Source organism: Macaca mulatta, chromosome 3 (assembly GCF_049350105.2).
Source record: "Macaca mulatta isolate MMU2019108-1 chromosome 3, T2T-MMU8v2.0, whole genome shotgun sequence".
NCBI lineage: Eukaryota > Metazoa > Chordata > Mammalia > Primates > Cercopithecidae > Macaca > Macaca mulatta.
The window spans coordinates 59,466,039-59,480,898 of NC_133408.1; the positions used below are offsets into that span (position 1 = coordinate 59,466,039).

The following is a 14,860-nucleotide window of genomic DNA, read 5'->3' on the forward strand; positions in this document are numbered from 1 at the left end:
TGCAGAGCCCTCACGTGCTCCACTTAGCTTCCAGGTACATGGAGTGCCCATAAGCCTCCCAGGAGACCCAGGAATGGTTCTTTCTTGGTCAAGAAAAGAGGCAACCCCACCCATACCCACACAGGCCCTGATGCCCACACATATCAGAGAACAAAACTTTTGTGTCCAGGATGGGGCACTTCTGTGGATTCCAGACCACTTGCTCCTCCTTGTGCCCCCACCCCCACCCTACAGGGTGCTGACTACAACCAAAGTGCCCCATGGAAAAACAGCCCATGGATGGAGCCCAGATGTCCCGAATGGGCCATGATGTGTCTAAAGTGATATTTCCCAATCACAGAGTCTCTAATTTTGCCACCCACTGGCCCTGTGCTTCAGCTTCTCTTGGTGGCCCTGGATAACAATCTGAAGGCTGGAGGACCCACAGAGGCCACCACCTCCAGTTAAATGGCTGCATTGTAAAAGTTGGGGGCAAGAGACATTCCCTGCCTTGGGTCTCTTGCCTTGGGACTGATGACCATCAGGCCATGGCCAGGCCAGCCTGCTGGATAGGGCTGTGTTCCCTGTACTCTGTGTGGGGAATGGTGCTCACAGTTCCGGGTCACTACTGTTGACGCCCCCAAAACACAGGGGCAGGCGTGCTTCATTATATAAGCCTTGGGTCAATCCCAGAGAACAAGCATCAAATTCACTCCTGTCTGAAGGTGGCCACCCCAAGGCATTTGGGTTTTGGGGTGAGGTAAGGGTCTGGAGTCAGCATCAAAGTGTTCTGGTTTGGGAATCGCATGAAGTTCTCTGCAACTCTCTGAGGTACAGGATGTGGTGCCAGGTCTGTGCTTTTTAAAAAGCCCGAAGTCAGGGGTGCCTGGAAGGAACACTGAAGCCAAGGGGTTTCACCTTTCCTACCTCCCCACCAGAGACATTCCACAAAGTCTCATGACAAACTCAGAATAGGCAAAAAAAAAAAAAAAGGAGGCTGCGTGCAGGAAAGTGGACGGGAGGGAGGGGGTAATAAGAGATTACAGGGGATCATCTGACCCAATCCTGAAACACCCCTGCCATATCATGCCCTATCAGTCCTCTCAGACAGCTGAGGAATCTGAGGTCTGGAGAAGGCGCCCAGAACCTGGACAGGCAGTTGGTAGCCTGGAGCCCCCGAGGTCCAGGCAGACACCACCCCAACCTCCAGCCAGAGGCAGCCGGACCCCCAGCTTATTCACTTAGAAGTCACCCAGGTTGGCTGGGCCACTGCCCCTCCCCAGACCCTCCCCTACCACTTGTCAGGCACAGCCTTCCTGTGAAGCTGCCAGGCTAGGGATGAGGATGCCTCGGTCCCCCTAGGAATTGGCTGTCCCCAGGGGGCAGGTGCCCGGCAGCTGCCCACGAGGCCACTGCTCTCTGCTTACCGTGTGGAGCCTGGGGCCCATGTAAGGAGCAGAGGGCACGCGGAGCGCTTAGCCCGGCTTCGCTGGGGACTGTAGGTGCTCCACCTCGGGGATGTGGTCCTCATGCAGGTTGGGGTCGGCGCAGCCTTACCCCTGCTGGCCCCGCAAACCCTTCTAGAAGACCCACTATGTCCCGCCTGACCTTGACAGCCAGCGGCCCCACAGCCCTGGGACATCGGCCCGCTCCCCTCCTCTTTGCTTTCTGCATCTCTGGGGGAGAGACCTATCAGCCCGCCAGGTATGAAAGCAGGGTGCGGGCAGTGGTGACGCTAGAGGGTGTCACCTTGTCATGCCGGGCACTGGAGGGCTGAACATGAGCTCATGCACTCACACTCACTCTCCGAAGTCCAGTCTCTCGCTTTGGCCAAAGCTGGCCAGGAACTGGGCCCTGTGAACAGACGGGACAGACGTCTGCATGCCGGCTCCCTGCAGCGTCCTCTTGGTTGGGTGTCGGTTCTGCCGCTGCAGGTGCCACATCAAACGCTGCGCCCAGGTGACTCCAGCCACGATCTTCTGAAAGCAGGGGCAGCAAAACCGGGGACTGGCCCCACGGTGCCACTCACACCTGGTGACCACTTTCCACCCAGGTGTCCGTTCCCCGTCCTCGAAGCCTCAACCCGCTGAACCTGGACCTTGGTCTTGTGCCGGTTGAGTCTTTCTTCACCTGCCGCTCTCCAGGAGCTCCGAGGGGGTGTCCGCCACAGTGGCCGTAGCCAGGCGGAGCGCAATGGTGCAGGCTAAGGCGTCCAAGACGGGGAGGGGACCTTGGCGTCTTCAAAGAGTGCCCTCGACTATTTGGGCGTGCTGCCCCCCAGGCCCGTCTATGGCATCCGCAGAAGGAGGGTTATGAGAAGCATGCTGCTCATCATAACTCCAGTTCTAGGCCCCCTGGATGTGAGATAAAGGGGGACAGGCAGAGCTGGGATGTGACTGTAACAGGGATGGGTCTGTCAAGGGCTGGCTGGGAGCTCCAGCCTCCTCTCTTCTTAGTAGGGGGCCTGAGGCCCATCTGCAGCCTCTTTGACTCCTTTTATTCTGCAGAATACCCAGACCCCAGCATTCCCATGGGAATCATAAGATGCATGAGACTCAGGGTTCTTTCGGCCTCTTCCCAACCATGGTCTTTGTATTTCTCCCATATATTTGGGGGACAGGAAGCCCTTGTTATGAACTCAAATTCCACCCACCTTATAGTTGGTCCTGGGATTTGTCATCTTGGTCAGAATCTGAGAGAGTGCCTCCCTATCTAGAAGAAGCCATTGGGCATCTTATCTCACATCCTGTGGACATGACCTGCTATGATGTCTGTCTACTTTGAAGGAGTGTCTAACTCATTGAATAGAATTGAGGCCCAGAGATCTAAATACTGAAGTTGTTGAATTATGCCAAGGTTCTAGAAAAGTAATCACACAAAGTTAAGTGCTCAGTATTTCTGTGTTAAATGAAAGAATCCCAACCAGAACCTTCTTGGATATCTGAGTGGGCCTGAGACCCCTTTTCCAGCACCCAGGGACCCCCTAATCTGTCTATACAAAGGATGATGACAGCCAGGCATGGTGGCTCATGTCTGTAATTCCAGCACTTTGGGAGGCTGAAGCAGGTGGATCACCTAAGGTTGGAAGTTCGAGACCAGCCTTATCAACATGGAGAAACCCCATCTCTACTAAAAATACAAAATTAACTGGGCATGGTGGCACATGCCTGTAATCCCAGCTACCAGGGAGGCTGAGGCAGGAGAATCACTTGAATCCAGGAGGCGGAGATTGCGGTGAGCTGAGATTGCACCATTGCACTCCAGCCTGGGCAACAAGAGCGAAACTTTGTCTCAAAAAATAAATAAAAATAAAGGATTATGACTAGCTAGAAAAAAATCCCTCACAATTTCTCTAAAATGGAAAACAGATTATTAATTTGTCTTAATGAATAAAACAGATTTGCTTTCTATGTGCTCTTTTAAATACAATGTAAAAAATGTGGCAAAGCCTTTATTGTTCACACTTTACTCAACGTCAGATAATTCATATTAGAGAAACACTATACATGTAATGGTTGTAGAAAGAGTTTGATCTAAAATATAAACTTTAGAAATAACCAGAATTCACAGGGAATTCTTCCATAGGGAAACTTTTCAGATACAATAAATGTGAGGAAGTATTCAAAAATCAAGTCTAAATAAACCGGAGAATTTCCATGATAAAGTACGAAGGCACTAAAATTTTCAAATTTTACATTAAACAAGAATATTTAATATAGAGCATAATCTAAAGTCAAAACAATTAGATAATTTATTTGTTTGTATGTTTCAAAGAAGCAAGGACTCTGGTATTTGGACAGGTATAATTATTATTTCAATGGATACTTATTTTGTATTGTCATTATTTGAGATTCTTTTTAGAAACAACTATTACTGATGTAATTCAACTCTCAAATCTGTTGGCACTATGCCTGCATTCCTAGTGTTTATGTGAAAACATGTGGCCTATTGTTGCTGCATCAGAGCTGGAAGAGGCCATTCTATATGAATTTCTCCATGGAATCTTAGTGGCAAATGTAAAATTTAAAAATAAATATAAAAAAAAAAAACCTGCCAGGCTCAGTGGCTTATGCCTGTAATCCCACCACTTTGGGAGGCTGAGGTGGGTGGATCACCTGGAGTCAGGAGTTTGAGACCAGCCTGGCCAACATGGTGAAACCCTGTCTCTACTAAAAATACAAAAAAAATAAAAAATAGCTGGGTGTGGTGGTGGGTGCCTGTAATCCCAGCCACTCAGGAGGCTAAGGCAGGAAAATTGCTTCAACCCGGGAGGCAGAGGTTGTAGTGAGCAGAAATTGCACCATTGCACTCCAGCCTGGGCACCAAGAGCGAAACTGCATCTGAAAAACCAAAAAAAAAAAAAAAAAAAAAAAAGAAAGAGAGATGCTTCTTTTGGTTTACTTAAACTCTACATGAGGTAGATGTTCTCAGAATTATTCTTCTCTATTAAAGCAAGAGTGAAAAATTATGAATTTTTGAAATAAATAATTTTACCAATCATTTCTCCCTAAGGGATAAAAAAGCTGGCCAGTCTTTCAAAATATCAATGTATTATGGTAAAAGGTTTTAAAGTCTTAAATATTATTCAGGGTAATAAAATTGTTTTTAAAATTACAGATACCAGAGAAAAGTAAAGGTAACACCTCCATGAAAGGTTTTAAATGTATTTTAAATCAATGTTTCCTAAATAATTAACCTTAGTCTTTAAAAGTAGAGAAAGGAAGTGTCTAAGATAACTGCATCAGAGAAAAAATAATGCTTATTCAGTGTTTGTGACTATATTTTGACCAAGAAGAATATAGCAGAGTTTGCAATGCCTTACTTAGACTATGTGTGAACTTAGTTTTAATTAATAAACGAAATGGTTTTCAATGTTTTAACACTGATGTGCAATACATAAAATGTTATCCTGCCACCAATGTTAAACTATTTTACTTTAATCAAGATTGGGGGCAACAGATGGTAATAATATACTATTGGGTAATGCAGTGAAATGACTTATTTAGTAATCATTTGTTCAGATAATTTAAACAATTTGGAGACTATTGTTGTCAAAAGCTCGATTTCACATTTTTAACGCTTTTGGTAACTATGGGAAGATGTGCCAGTTAGAATAAAGATCACACAGGAAAGTAATTGGAAGTCATAGTTTCTGAATTTTACATCATTATTTATAAAAATTTACTGGATATTGGCCAGGCACGGTGGTTCACGCCTGTAATCCCAGCACTTTGGGAGACTGAGGCAGGTGGATCACAGGGTCAGGAGTTCAAGACCAGCCTGGCCAAGATGGTGAAGCCTCCTCTCTACTAAAGATACAAAAAATTAGCCGGGCATGGTGGCATGCACCTGTAATCTCAGCTACCCAGGAGGCTGAGGCAGGAGAATCACTTGAACCTGGATGGCAGAGCTTGCAGTGAGCTGAGATCACACCACTGCACTCCAGTCTAGGCAACAGAGTGAGACTCCATCTCAAAATAAATAAATAAATAAAATTTACTGAATATTTTTCTTTGCACATTTCCTGTATATGTCCCCAACTGAACACATAAAGATTTTTTTGTGTTTTGATTTATATTGAATATAATATACAAATATATTAAGCTAAAAATAAATTATAAGTGTAAGAGAAATATAAAGGAGGAAATTGTGTGTGTGTGTGTGTGTGTGTGTACACTTCTTTAAATGGGAGAGGAAATAGTGGACCAAAAAAATAGTGTCAGAAAAGTTGACAATTTGCTAGCAAATCAGGAACCTCACAAATGTTTAAAGCAAAATTAGTTTCTCTATTGTATGCTAAACTTTCTTTTCCCAAATCTCAAGTCTCCTGGGTTCAGAATCTTCCTTATATATATATATTTTTTTTGTTTGTTTGTTTAGTTGCCTATTATTCATATGAGAACGAATATATAATTTTTTTGTTCCAAAGTTTATGAAATATTTTTGTATTATCTGCCCAGGGATTTTTAAAGTGTTTTCATAAAATTTAATGTTGCTCAGAAGTTAATTTGAAGATTTAATTCTACAGTGAGTAAGCATATTACATTTCATTTCACTATTGCATTCCATTTTCTCACTTACTGATTGGAGAAAAAACTATTTAAGTCAAAATTTTCTTTAATTAATTGTTCCTTCTATTTATTTTAAGCGACATCATATAATATTTTAATTTTACCAAGCTGTTTTTTTCCCAGTGGAAATTTAGAATGTTTTATAAGTTATGGAGTTCTTTTATATAGCTTTTATATGTTTTATATGTATTTACCTTTTATATGTTTATATAAGGTAAACAAAACACAGAGGGCAGTGCTGGGTGTGTACCAGGTACTCAACATTTAAGAGAAAACTGTTTTTTTTTTTTTTTTTTTTTTGAGACAGACTGTTGCTCTGTCCCCCAGGCTGGAGTGCAGTGGCACGATCTTGGCTCACTACAAACTCTGCCTCCTGGGTTCAAGGGATTCTCCTGCCTCAGCCTCCTGAGTGGCTGGGACTACAGGTGCGTGCCACCATGCCGGACTAATTTTTCTATTTTTAGTAGATATGGGGTTTCACGGTGTTAGCCAGGATGGTCTTGATCTCCTGACTTCGTGATCCACCCACCTCGGTCTCCCAAAGTGCTGGAATTACAGGCAAGAGCCACTGTGCCAGGTCAAGAAAACCATTTCTACTGGAGTAACATCACATCTTTCAGGTAAGAGACTGAAACATTTAGAGTGAAGAAATAGCATTGATTGTGCATGTGGAGAGAGGACACCTGCTCTTCAGCTGAACTGACTGAATTTAGAAAAGAAAATTCTGCTTGTTTTATTTTACAATTATCTCCAGTTCCTCACTGCCTCTTTATTTTTACCCCCAGCTACATATGTATCAAAGCCACCTTCTTGTCTGTGTTATGGTTACAGCTTCCTCACTGCTCTCCTTACCCCATGGAATCTCACACAACACTTTTTTCAGTTCTGATGAATAGTTTGGAACTTTTACAATGCAATGATAAATTGTTTTTTACTGAAGAGTTCGAGGCCACTGATGGGTTTTAAATAGCACATTCTGATCACTGAATTGAGGTAAGAGAAAAGTAATGCAATAGTCCAGAGGATAAGATCAGGCAGTCAGCACTGCGGCAGATGTGGAGACAGATTAAACATGATGATGGTGTCTTTCTTAGCAAGGTAGATGAGGCCTATTGAAAAAAATATATAGCAGATGCATTTGAAATTTGGGGTGGAAATTGAAGTGAGCTCTCCGTAATCACTCAGAGGTCTTAGGATAGCCACAAGTGGTGTCATCACACGAACAAATGTGACAGAGATGAGCTGGGGATGTGGGAAATATATTAAGTTTATTTTTCTTTTCTTTCTTTTTTTTTTAGACAGGGTCTCACTCTGTCATGCAGGCTGGAGTGCAGTGGTGCGATCTCGGCTCACTGCAACCTCCCCTTCCCGGGTTCAAGTGATTCTCCTGCCTCAGCCTCCTGAGTAGCTGGGATTACAGGTGTGCGCCACCACCATGCCTGACAAATTTTTGTATTTTTGGTAGAGACAGGGTTTCACAGTGTTGGCCAGGCTGGTCTAGAACTCCTGACCTCAATTATTTTTAAATTTTAATTTTAATTTTATTATTTTGTTTTGTTTTGTTTTTTGTTTTTTGAGACAGTCTCGCTTTGTCGCCCAGGCTGGAGTACAGTGGCACCATCTCGGCTCACTGCAAGCTCCGCCTCCCGGGTTCACGCCATTCTCCTGCCTCAGCCTCCGAGTAGCTGGGACTACAGGCACGCACCACCACGCCTGGCTAATTTTTTGTATTTTTAGTAGAGACAGGGTTTCACTGTGTTAGCCAGGATGGTCTCGATCTCCTGACCTCGTGGATCCACCGGTCTCGGCCTCCCAAAGTGCTGGGATTACAGGCGTGAGCCACCGTGCCCGGCTCTGACCTCAATTTATCCACCTGCCTCAGCCTCCCAAAGTGCTGGAATTACAGACCTGAGCCGCCGTGCTCGGTCAAGTTTCTGATAATCAGAGAAGAGAGATTCTGTCCCCATGATTTCTAGGGATTATTGAGCAGTGATGCAGACCAGACTGTTGTACATCCCCAAGCCTAGATCACTGGAAGTTGTAGAGATGAGGAGAAGTAGATGAAGCAAACTTTGTAGGCACAGCTTTAAATTATCAGGTAGCCACACCAGATCTTAATAATTACGATGTCTTTGGGAGACGGTATGAAGCAGGATCTGCAAGGTGTGCATGCTGTGGTTACACACAATCTGTGTCCCAGATGGTGAACATGAAGTATAACCCCAACTTAGGTTGATCCACTGTAGGAGGCAGGAACCTCCCTCCTGTCCACTCCGCTGATTGATCAGCCTCATCATGTGGTCCTGGCTCTGTGGGAGGAACCAGAAAATTTGGGGGAAAGATTTCCAGACAGATGCTGGAGTTGGGGGTTGGGGAAAAGATTTCCAGACAGATGCTGTGGGTGTTTCAACCTCAAGCACTACACACAGCTTTTAGGCTAGAAGTTCTCAGGTTCTTTTACAGCCCATGTTCTGCTTCTGTGCAGCCTGTCTAGAGAGGAAAGTTGAAGGTCAACTGTGGGAATAGATACAATAAAATTAGGTAACAGGTCACGCCCACACATTCAACACTGGTGCAATTGACACATAGTAATGCATCTAATTCTGCAGCTAGTAATTTGTGTTTGGTGATATCAAGACAATAATGTCATATAGTACTAGCACGTGTTATGTGTATTTCATTTTATGTACAACATAAATAGGTAGCACCAGGACAGATGAAATACCCAGTGACCTAATGAAGTAGCAACTTATTTTTATCTCCTCTCTCTGATGTTGTCTATGCTTAGTAACTGCTCATGCTTACTTCTTCTGGACTCCAAGTTGGCTGTCCCATGTCCAGGCATTAACCACATTCCAAACAGCAACAAGGACAAAATGTGAAGATGATAGGACACAGAGAATTACACGGAAAACCATTACCTTTTAATTCAGAGAAGGGCAGCCTCCCCAGGCATTTCTCTCTAAATCTCATTGACAGGAACTGTATCATAAGGCCTCCCTAGGCAGAAACATTTCTCTGGAACACAGGAAGACAGGAGAGCATGACTAGGAATGCCTGTTGTTACTTGTGCCATTTCATGAGATCTGACAAAAAGACCATCACCTGGTACACTGGAAGGGTATGTCATAAAGAAAACCCCACAGATTTAGAAAACACCAATCCTAGGTGCTGTATATTAAAACGGTGAATGCAAAGAGAGTGTATATCCTTTTTCCTTTTTCAAAAATGTTTTTAGTGTTTTGTAGAGATGGGATCTCACTATGTTTCCCAGGTCGCTCTCAAGCTCCTGGGCTCCAGTGATCCTTCTACCTCAGCCTTTCAAAATCCTGGAATTACAGGCATGAGCCACTGTGCCTAGTAGAGGGCTTATTCTTTAGAAGTGTGCTTGAAAAGCTGTTTAATTGTTTGATTGTTATTTATAGCTTTATAATAAAACTTAGCAAGCACGATACAATAAAAATATTATCAAATATAACATCTGCTACTCATTTGCCATATGAATTTTCTATTGTATTTGATAAAATAGTGAATAAATTATCATTTGTTTTCCATTAGAAAGTTGTGATACTTAATAGGTGCAAGAGGTTAATGTGGGAGGTAATCCCAGGAAGTGCAAAGAGGACAGGGAGAGAAGTCAGACAGAAAACAGTGAAAGTCAGCCGGGCGCGGTGGCTCACGCCTGTAATCCCAGCACTTTGGGAGGCCGAGGCAGGTGGATCACGAGGTCAGGAGATCGAGACCATCCTGATTAACACGGTGAAACCCCGTCTCTACTAAACAAAATACAAAAAAATTAGCCGGGCATGATGGCGGGCGCCTGTAGTCCCAGCTACTCGGGAGGCTGAGGCAGGAGAATGGCGTGAACCCGGGAGGTGACAGACTTCCCCTACGACGTGCCTGGAACCTGTCTGGCGGCCCAACCTGATCCCCCTCCTGGGGACAGGGCCCTCCTGGGGAGCCAGGCTCATAGGTTGTTCTGTGGGACTCAATGTGGGGCAGCGTCCTGGCCAGGATGAGGAGGACCATCACCGCGGGGTCTGCGGGAGGTACACGCAGGCCAAGTTCTGGTCCAACCGGCTCCCCGATCCGCAGCAGCCAGAGTCTCTCAGCCTTAGCCCGGACCTGAAGTCCGACTGCCATCCCTGGGGCTCCCCTGCCAGGCGGGCAACCCCTGTTTACAGGCCTTCCCTATCCCCTCCATCTGCTTCCGACCGAGCGACAGCCACCTTGTCCTGGTGCCCTGGTTGAGGTTGGCGGTAAGCTGCCCTTGGACCTCCTCCCCGGGTCTGGGGCATAGCCTCAGAGCCGCATCCGTGCCGCCCGGCGCCCTCTGCTGGCCGTTGTCGGAAGTTCAGCCTGGCGTGAGTAGTGCCTTTCCCTGGAGGTGGGATCCAGGGCAGCACCGCTGGAAACCCGGGCGACCAGAGATCTGGTAACTGGCGGAGGGGTCCCCCACTGTCCACTGACAGCGGCAGTAGTAGTCACGAACTATGTGGACTTAAGAGAGCCTCAGCCCATGTCAGCACCGGAAGCCAAAACCAAGTCAAGGGCTCGGTGTGGGGACCAGCCGGGGGCAGGCCTGGGAAGCCTGGATAGCAAGGGGTGCAGGAAGGAAACCATTCTGGGCCTGCCTGGGCCTGCCGGGGGTCTCCAGACAGAGAGGTTGGGTGCGATAGAGCGCTCGCCCCGAAGGTCTGAGTGTCAGGCAATATGGTGGGGTCCAGAGGCGCCCCCGTCTTGCTGGCTCACGGTGCGGGACTCAAACAGCTGCTTAATCAGCGCGGACTTCTCCTGCTCCACCTGCATGATGCGCTCTCTCTTCTCGGTCACCTCCTGGGTGAGGAGTCGGTTCTGCTCCTTCAGCGTGAGGATGGTCTGCTGCTGCTAGACCGGGGACGAGGTGGACGTCAGGGCAGAGTTGGGGGGCCCGGAGGAGGACATGGGCAGGGCCCGGCCGGCACAAGCCGCAGCCAGCAGGTCTCCCAGGCACCCGGCCACCTCCTGTACCTTGGACAGTAGCCGCCCCAGTGGGCCGGGGCTCCCCATGGCTCCAAAGTCGGCGCTGGCTCTGCTCTGGCCCAGGCGGCACTGGCGCTCCTGCACTCGTTGCAGCTGCTGCTGTTACCAATCGCAGCCCTGCGCCATCATCTCCAAACCCTGCAGCAGCACCTCCTTCTCCTGCTCCAGCTCCTTCATGTGCTTCAGCAGTCCACGCCGCTGGTGATGGTGTGCCTCCGACGTTCCCCTCCGGCACTGGGCACCCCCCGAGTCCGCCTCCAGGGTCCTGCAGGCCGATGCACCTGCGTCCGCCCTGGGGCTCCGTTCCAGCGCCGCGCTCTGGGAGCGCTCTGGGAGCGCTCTGGTTCGGCGGGGTAGGGCGTGACCTCGGCGGGGGCGCAAAGCTGCTCCGGGTTGCGGGCCGCGCCGCTGGGAACGGCCAGAGAAGCGCGCACGCCCAGGGGCAGGGGCTTCCTCTCCAGGATCTTCCGCTGCTCGTCTGCCGGCGCGAACATCAGGCGCTGCGGCGGCTGAGGCGGCTGGTCCCCGGGCCAGAACTGGGCGTGCGTGGGGTCCCGGGGGCCGCCGTCGGCGCTCAGCAGCGCGGTGCGCAGGCCGGCCGTGAAGCGCTCGAAGGTCAGGTAGCCGCTGTCCGGGGCCACCTCGCGCAGGCCCTCAGGACCCCGCGGGGCAGCTCTCGCGCGTCGGCGCCCTGCCAGCGGGACTGGATCTCGCGCAGGTGCCGGGAGCCGCGCCGCTGGTGGTCCAGGATGTGGAACAGCGTGCTCAGGCTCCGCAGGAAGGCTCGCGGCAGCTCCTCTGTGCTGCCCGCCGGCCCGGCGGGAGGCATGCGGCTCCGCTGGGCAGTCCCGGCCCGGGCTATGGGCGCCTGGGCTGGGTCCGCGCGTCCACCTGCGTGGGCCCCCGCGTGGCCCCACGGCGGGGCCAGTCAGGCGCGCTCCCAAGCTTTTTAATATATTTCACATTAAGATTTTAGTAGATGACCGTAATAAAATTATGTTTAATCCTATTATACTCATTGCTAATACGGAGATTTTTTTTACTACCACAAACTATCTGAAAAGAACACCTTCTGCCATGTATCTGCTATATAATTTTTATAGGATACATGAAACGTTGCATGCATGAATGTGATGTTCAGCATGGTGTCAGGCTGATGTGATATCACAGCCACTCAATGCATTATTACTTTTTTCCAAGATACATCAGGTGATTGCTTTTTCCATTAGCACAAAATCTACTTCAGTTCAGTTCTACAAACACCCATGATTTATTTTTATATACATGTCACAGTTCTGGGTGGTGAAAACTAAATGAAGGAATGCAAAAACAAAAACAAAAACAAAAACAAACAAAAACAAAAACAAAAACAAAAACTAAATGCTTACTTAAAAAGCGTGGCCCTTAAGAAAATGTGGCACATATACACCATGGAATACTATGCAGCCATAAAAAAGGATGAGTTTGTGTCCTTTGTAGGGACATGGATGCAGCTGGAAACCATCATTCTTAGCAAACTATCACAAGAACACAAAACCAAACACCGCATGTTCTCACTCATAGGTGGGAACTGAACAATGAGATCACTTGGACTCAGGAAGGGGAACATCACACACGGGGGCCTATCATGGGGAGGGGGGAGGGGGGAGGGATTGCATTGGGAGTTATACCTGATGTAAATGACGAGTTGATGGGTGCAGCACACCAACATGGCACAAGTATACATATGTTACAAACCTGCACGTTATGCACATGTACCCTACAACTTAAAGTATAATAATAATAAATAAATTAAAAAAAAAAAAAGGAAAAAAAAAAAAAAGCGTGGCCTTGGTATTACAGGAGCACAGATAATGTGCGCCCTCTACAGGTGCGACTCTGCATGTGTGGGTGTTCGATCAACTATATTAATAATTTGGTTTAGCATATAATGATCAGGCTGTAGGTTTAAAAATTTATATGTGGCCGGGCGCGGTGGCTCAAGCCTGTAATCCCAGCACTTTGGGAGGCCGAGACGGGCGGATCACGAGGTCAGGAGATCGAGACCATCCTGGCTAACACGGTGAAACCCCGTCTCTACTAAAAAATACAAAAAAAAAACCTAGCCGGGCGAGGTGGCGGGCGCCTGTAGTCCCAGCTACTCGGGAGGCTGAGGCAGGAGAATGGCGTAAACCCGGGAGGCGGAGCTTGCAGTGAGCCGAGATCGCGCCACTGCACTCCAGCCTGGGTGACAGAGCCAGACTCCGTCTCAAAAAAAAAAAAAAAAAAAAAAAAAAAAAAAAAAAATTATATGTGATAATCAACATTAATCAAAATAAATAGATGGATTTAAAATGATAATGATGGTGATAGTTTTGAATCTGAAGTGACATTGATGATGGAAGTTTTATTGATTTTTTCAGGTACATAAAATATTTCCTCTTTGCCATTAAAATGTACACAGTTTTCACTTATGTTATCATTCAAAAGTGACTTCTTTGCCCAAGCTGTTACTGGAGTCTCGGCCAACATCCTCCTTTTCTCTGGTATCATGATCCTCCTTCTGGATCCTAAGCCCACTGACCTCACCACCAGTCACTTGGCCTCGTCCACATCATGATGCTGCTCACTATTGTGTTCTTGGTGTCTCCAGACCTTTTTGAGTTCCTTCATTTTCAAAATGACTTCAAGTGTAAGATGCTTTCCTATCTGAGCAGGGTGATGCGGGGCCTATCCCGTCTGCACCACCTGCCTCCTGAGCGTGCTCCAGGCCATCGCCATCAGCCCCGGCACCTCCTGGTTGGTGAGGTTTAAACATAAACTCACAAATCACATGTCACATGTTCTTGTCTTCTTATGGTCCCTCAGTTGTCCTGTAGTAGTTACATAATCTTCGACACTGTGGTTTCTTTCCATATGACTCAGACCAGTTTTCTGACGCTCAGTAAAACTGCCTCATTTCCCCAAGGAAATCCATCATCAGGAGCCTTATTTTTCTTACTCTGTCATTATCCAGAGATGTCTTCTTTGTGGGAATTATGCTGCTCTCAAGTGTATACATGGAGACTCTCTTGTGCAGGCATCAGAGGCGATCCCAGCACCTTCACAGCACCAGACTCTCCCCAAGAGTCTCTCCAGAAAAAAGGGTGAGTTTCTTTGCGGTCATGTACTGAATGGATTTGCGCCTCTCATCCTGCTCAATCCTGATCAACATATGATCCAGTTGTCCTGGGTGTCCAGAGGCTTGTGACCAGGGCCTATGCCACTAGCCCTTTGGTGCTAAAAAAAGGATAACTGATATTCTGCAAGTCATGAGACAGAAGTATTGTATATTTTTCTATGAAAATAATTATCTGAAAAGGAGATTCTAACATCAGTTAAATTATTCAAGTATCAGAGGATTTGATAATTTATTTCATTACATTGTATAGAGTTCATTTAACACTGTTATTTTATGTAAATCATTTGGAAACTGATGCTGCCAAAGACTTGATGGATCCTTTAGTTCATTGTCCACCATGATTTCATAGCCTAATATGTTTGCAGTTTCTTGCATTTCATTTTGATTCATTGAACTTCATTTTAAAACGTTTTTCTTTTTGAAGTGTATTCTTAATAAGCTCATATTGGTAATAAGATTTCTCATTTTTTTTTTACTTTTGGAAATCATTTAGTGCATCCTTACTTATTCAAAATATGTTAGTGAAGTATCTAATTATTGGTTGAACAGTAACTTCTCCCAGTACTCTTACTTATTTCTGTGTTTGACTGAACACAGGTTGTGGAGGCTTTGCTCTCACCTTCATTGT

At 46.8% G+C, this 14,860-nt stretch overlaps 2 pseudogenes; one reads left to right on the plus strand and one right to left on the minus strand.

Moving 5' to 3' along the window:
* Positions 1 to 10,754: 10,754 nt before the first annotated feature.
* LOC106992439 (suppressor APC domain-containing protein 2 pseudogene) lies at positions 10,755 to 14,265 on the minus strand (annotated as a pseudogene).
* MACMULV1R-PS1004 (vomeronasal 1 receptor macMulV1R-ps1004 pseudogene) lies at positions 13,525 to 14,345 on the plus strand (annotated as a pseudogene).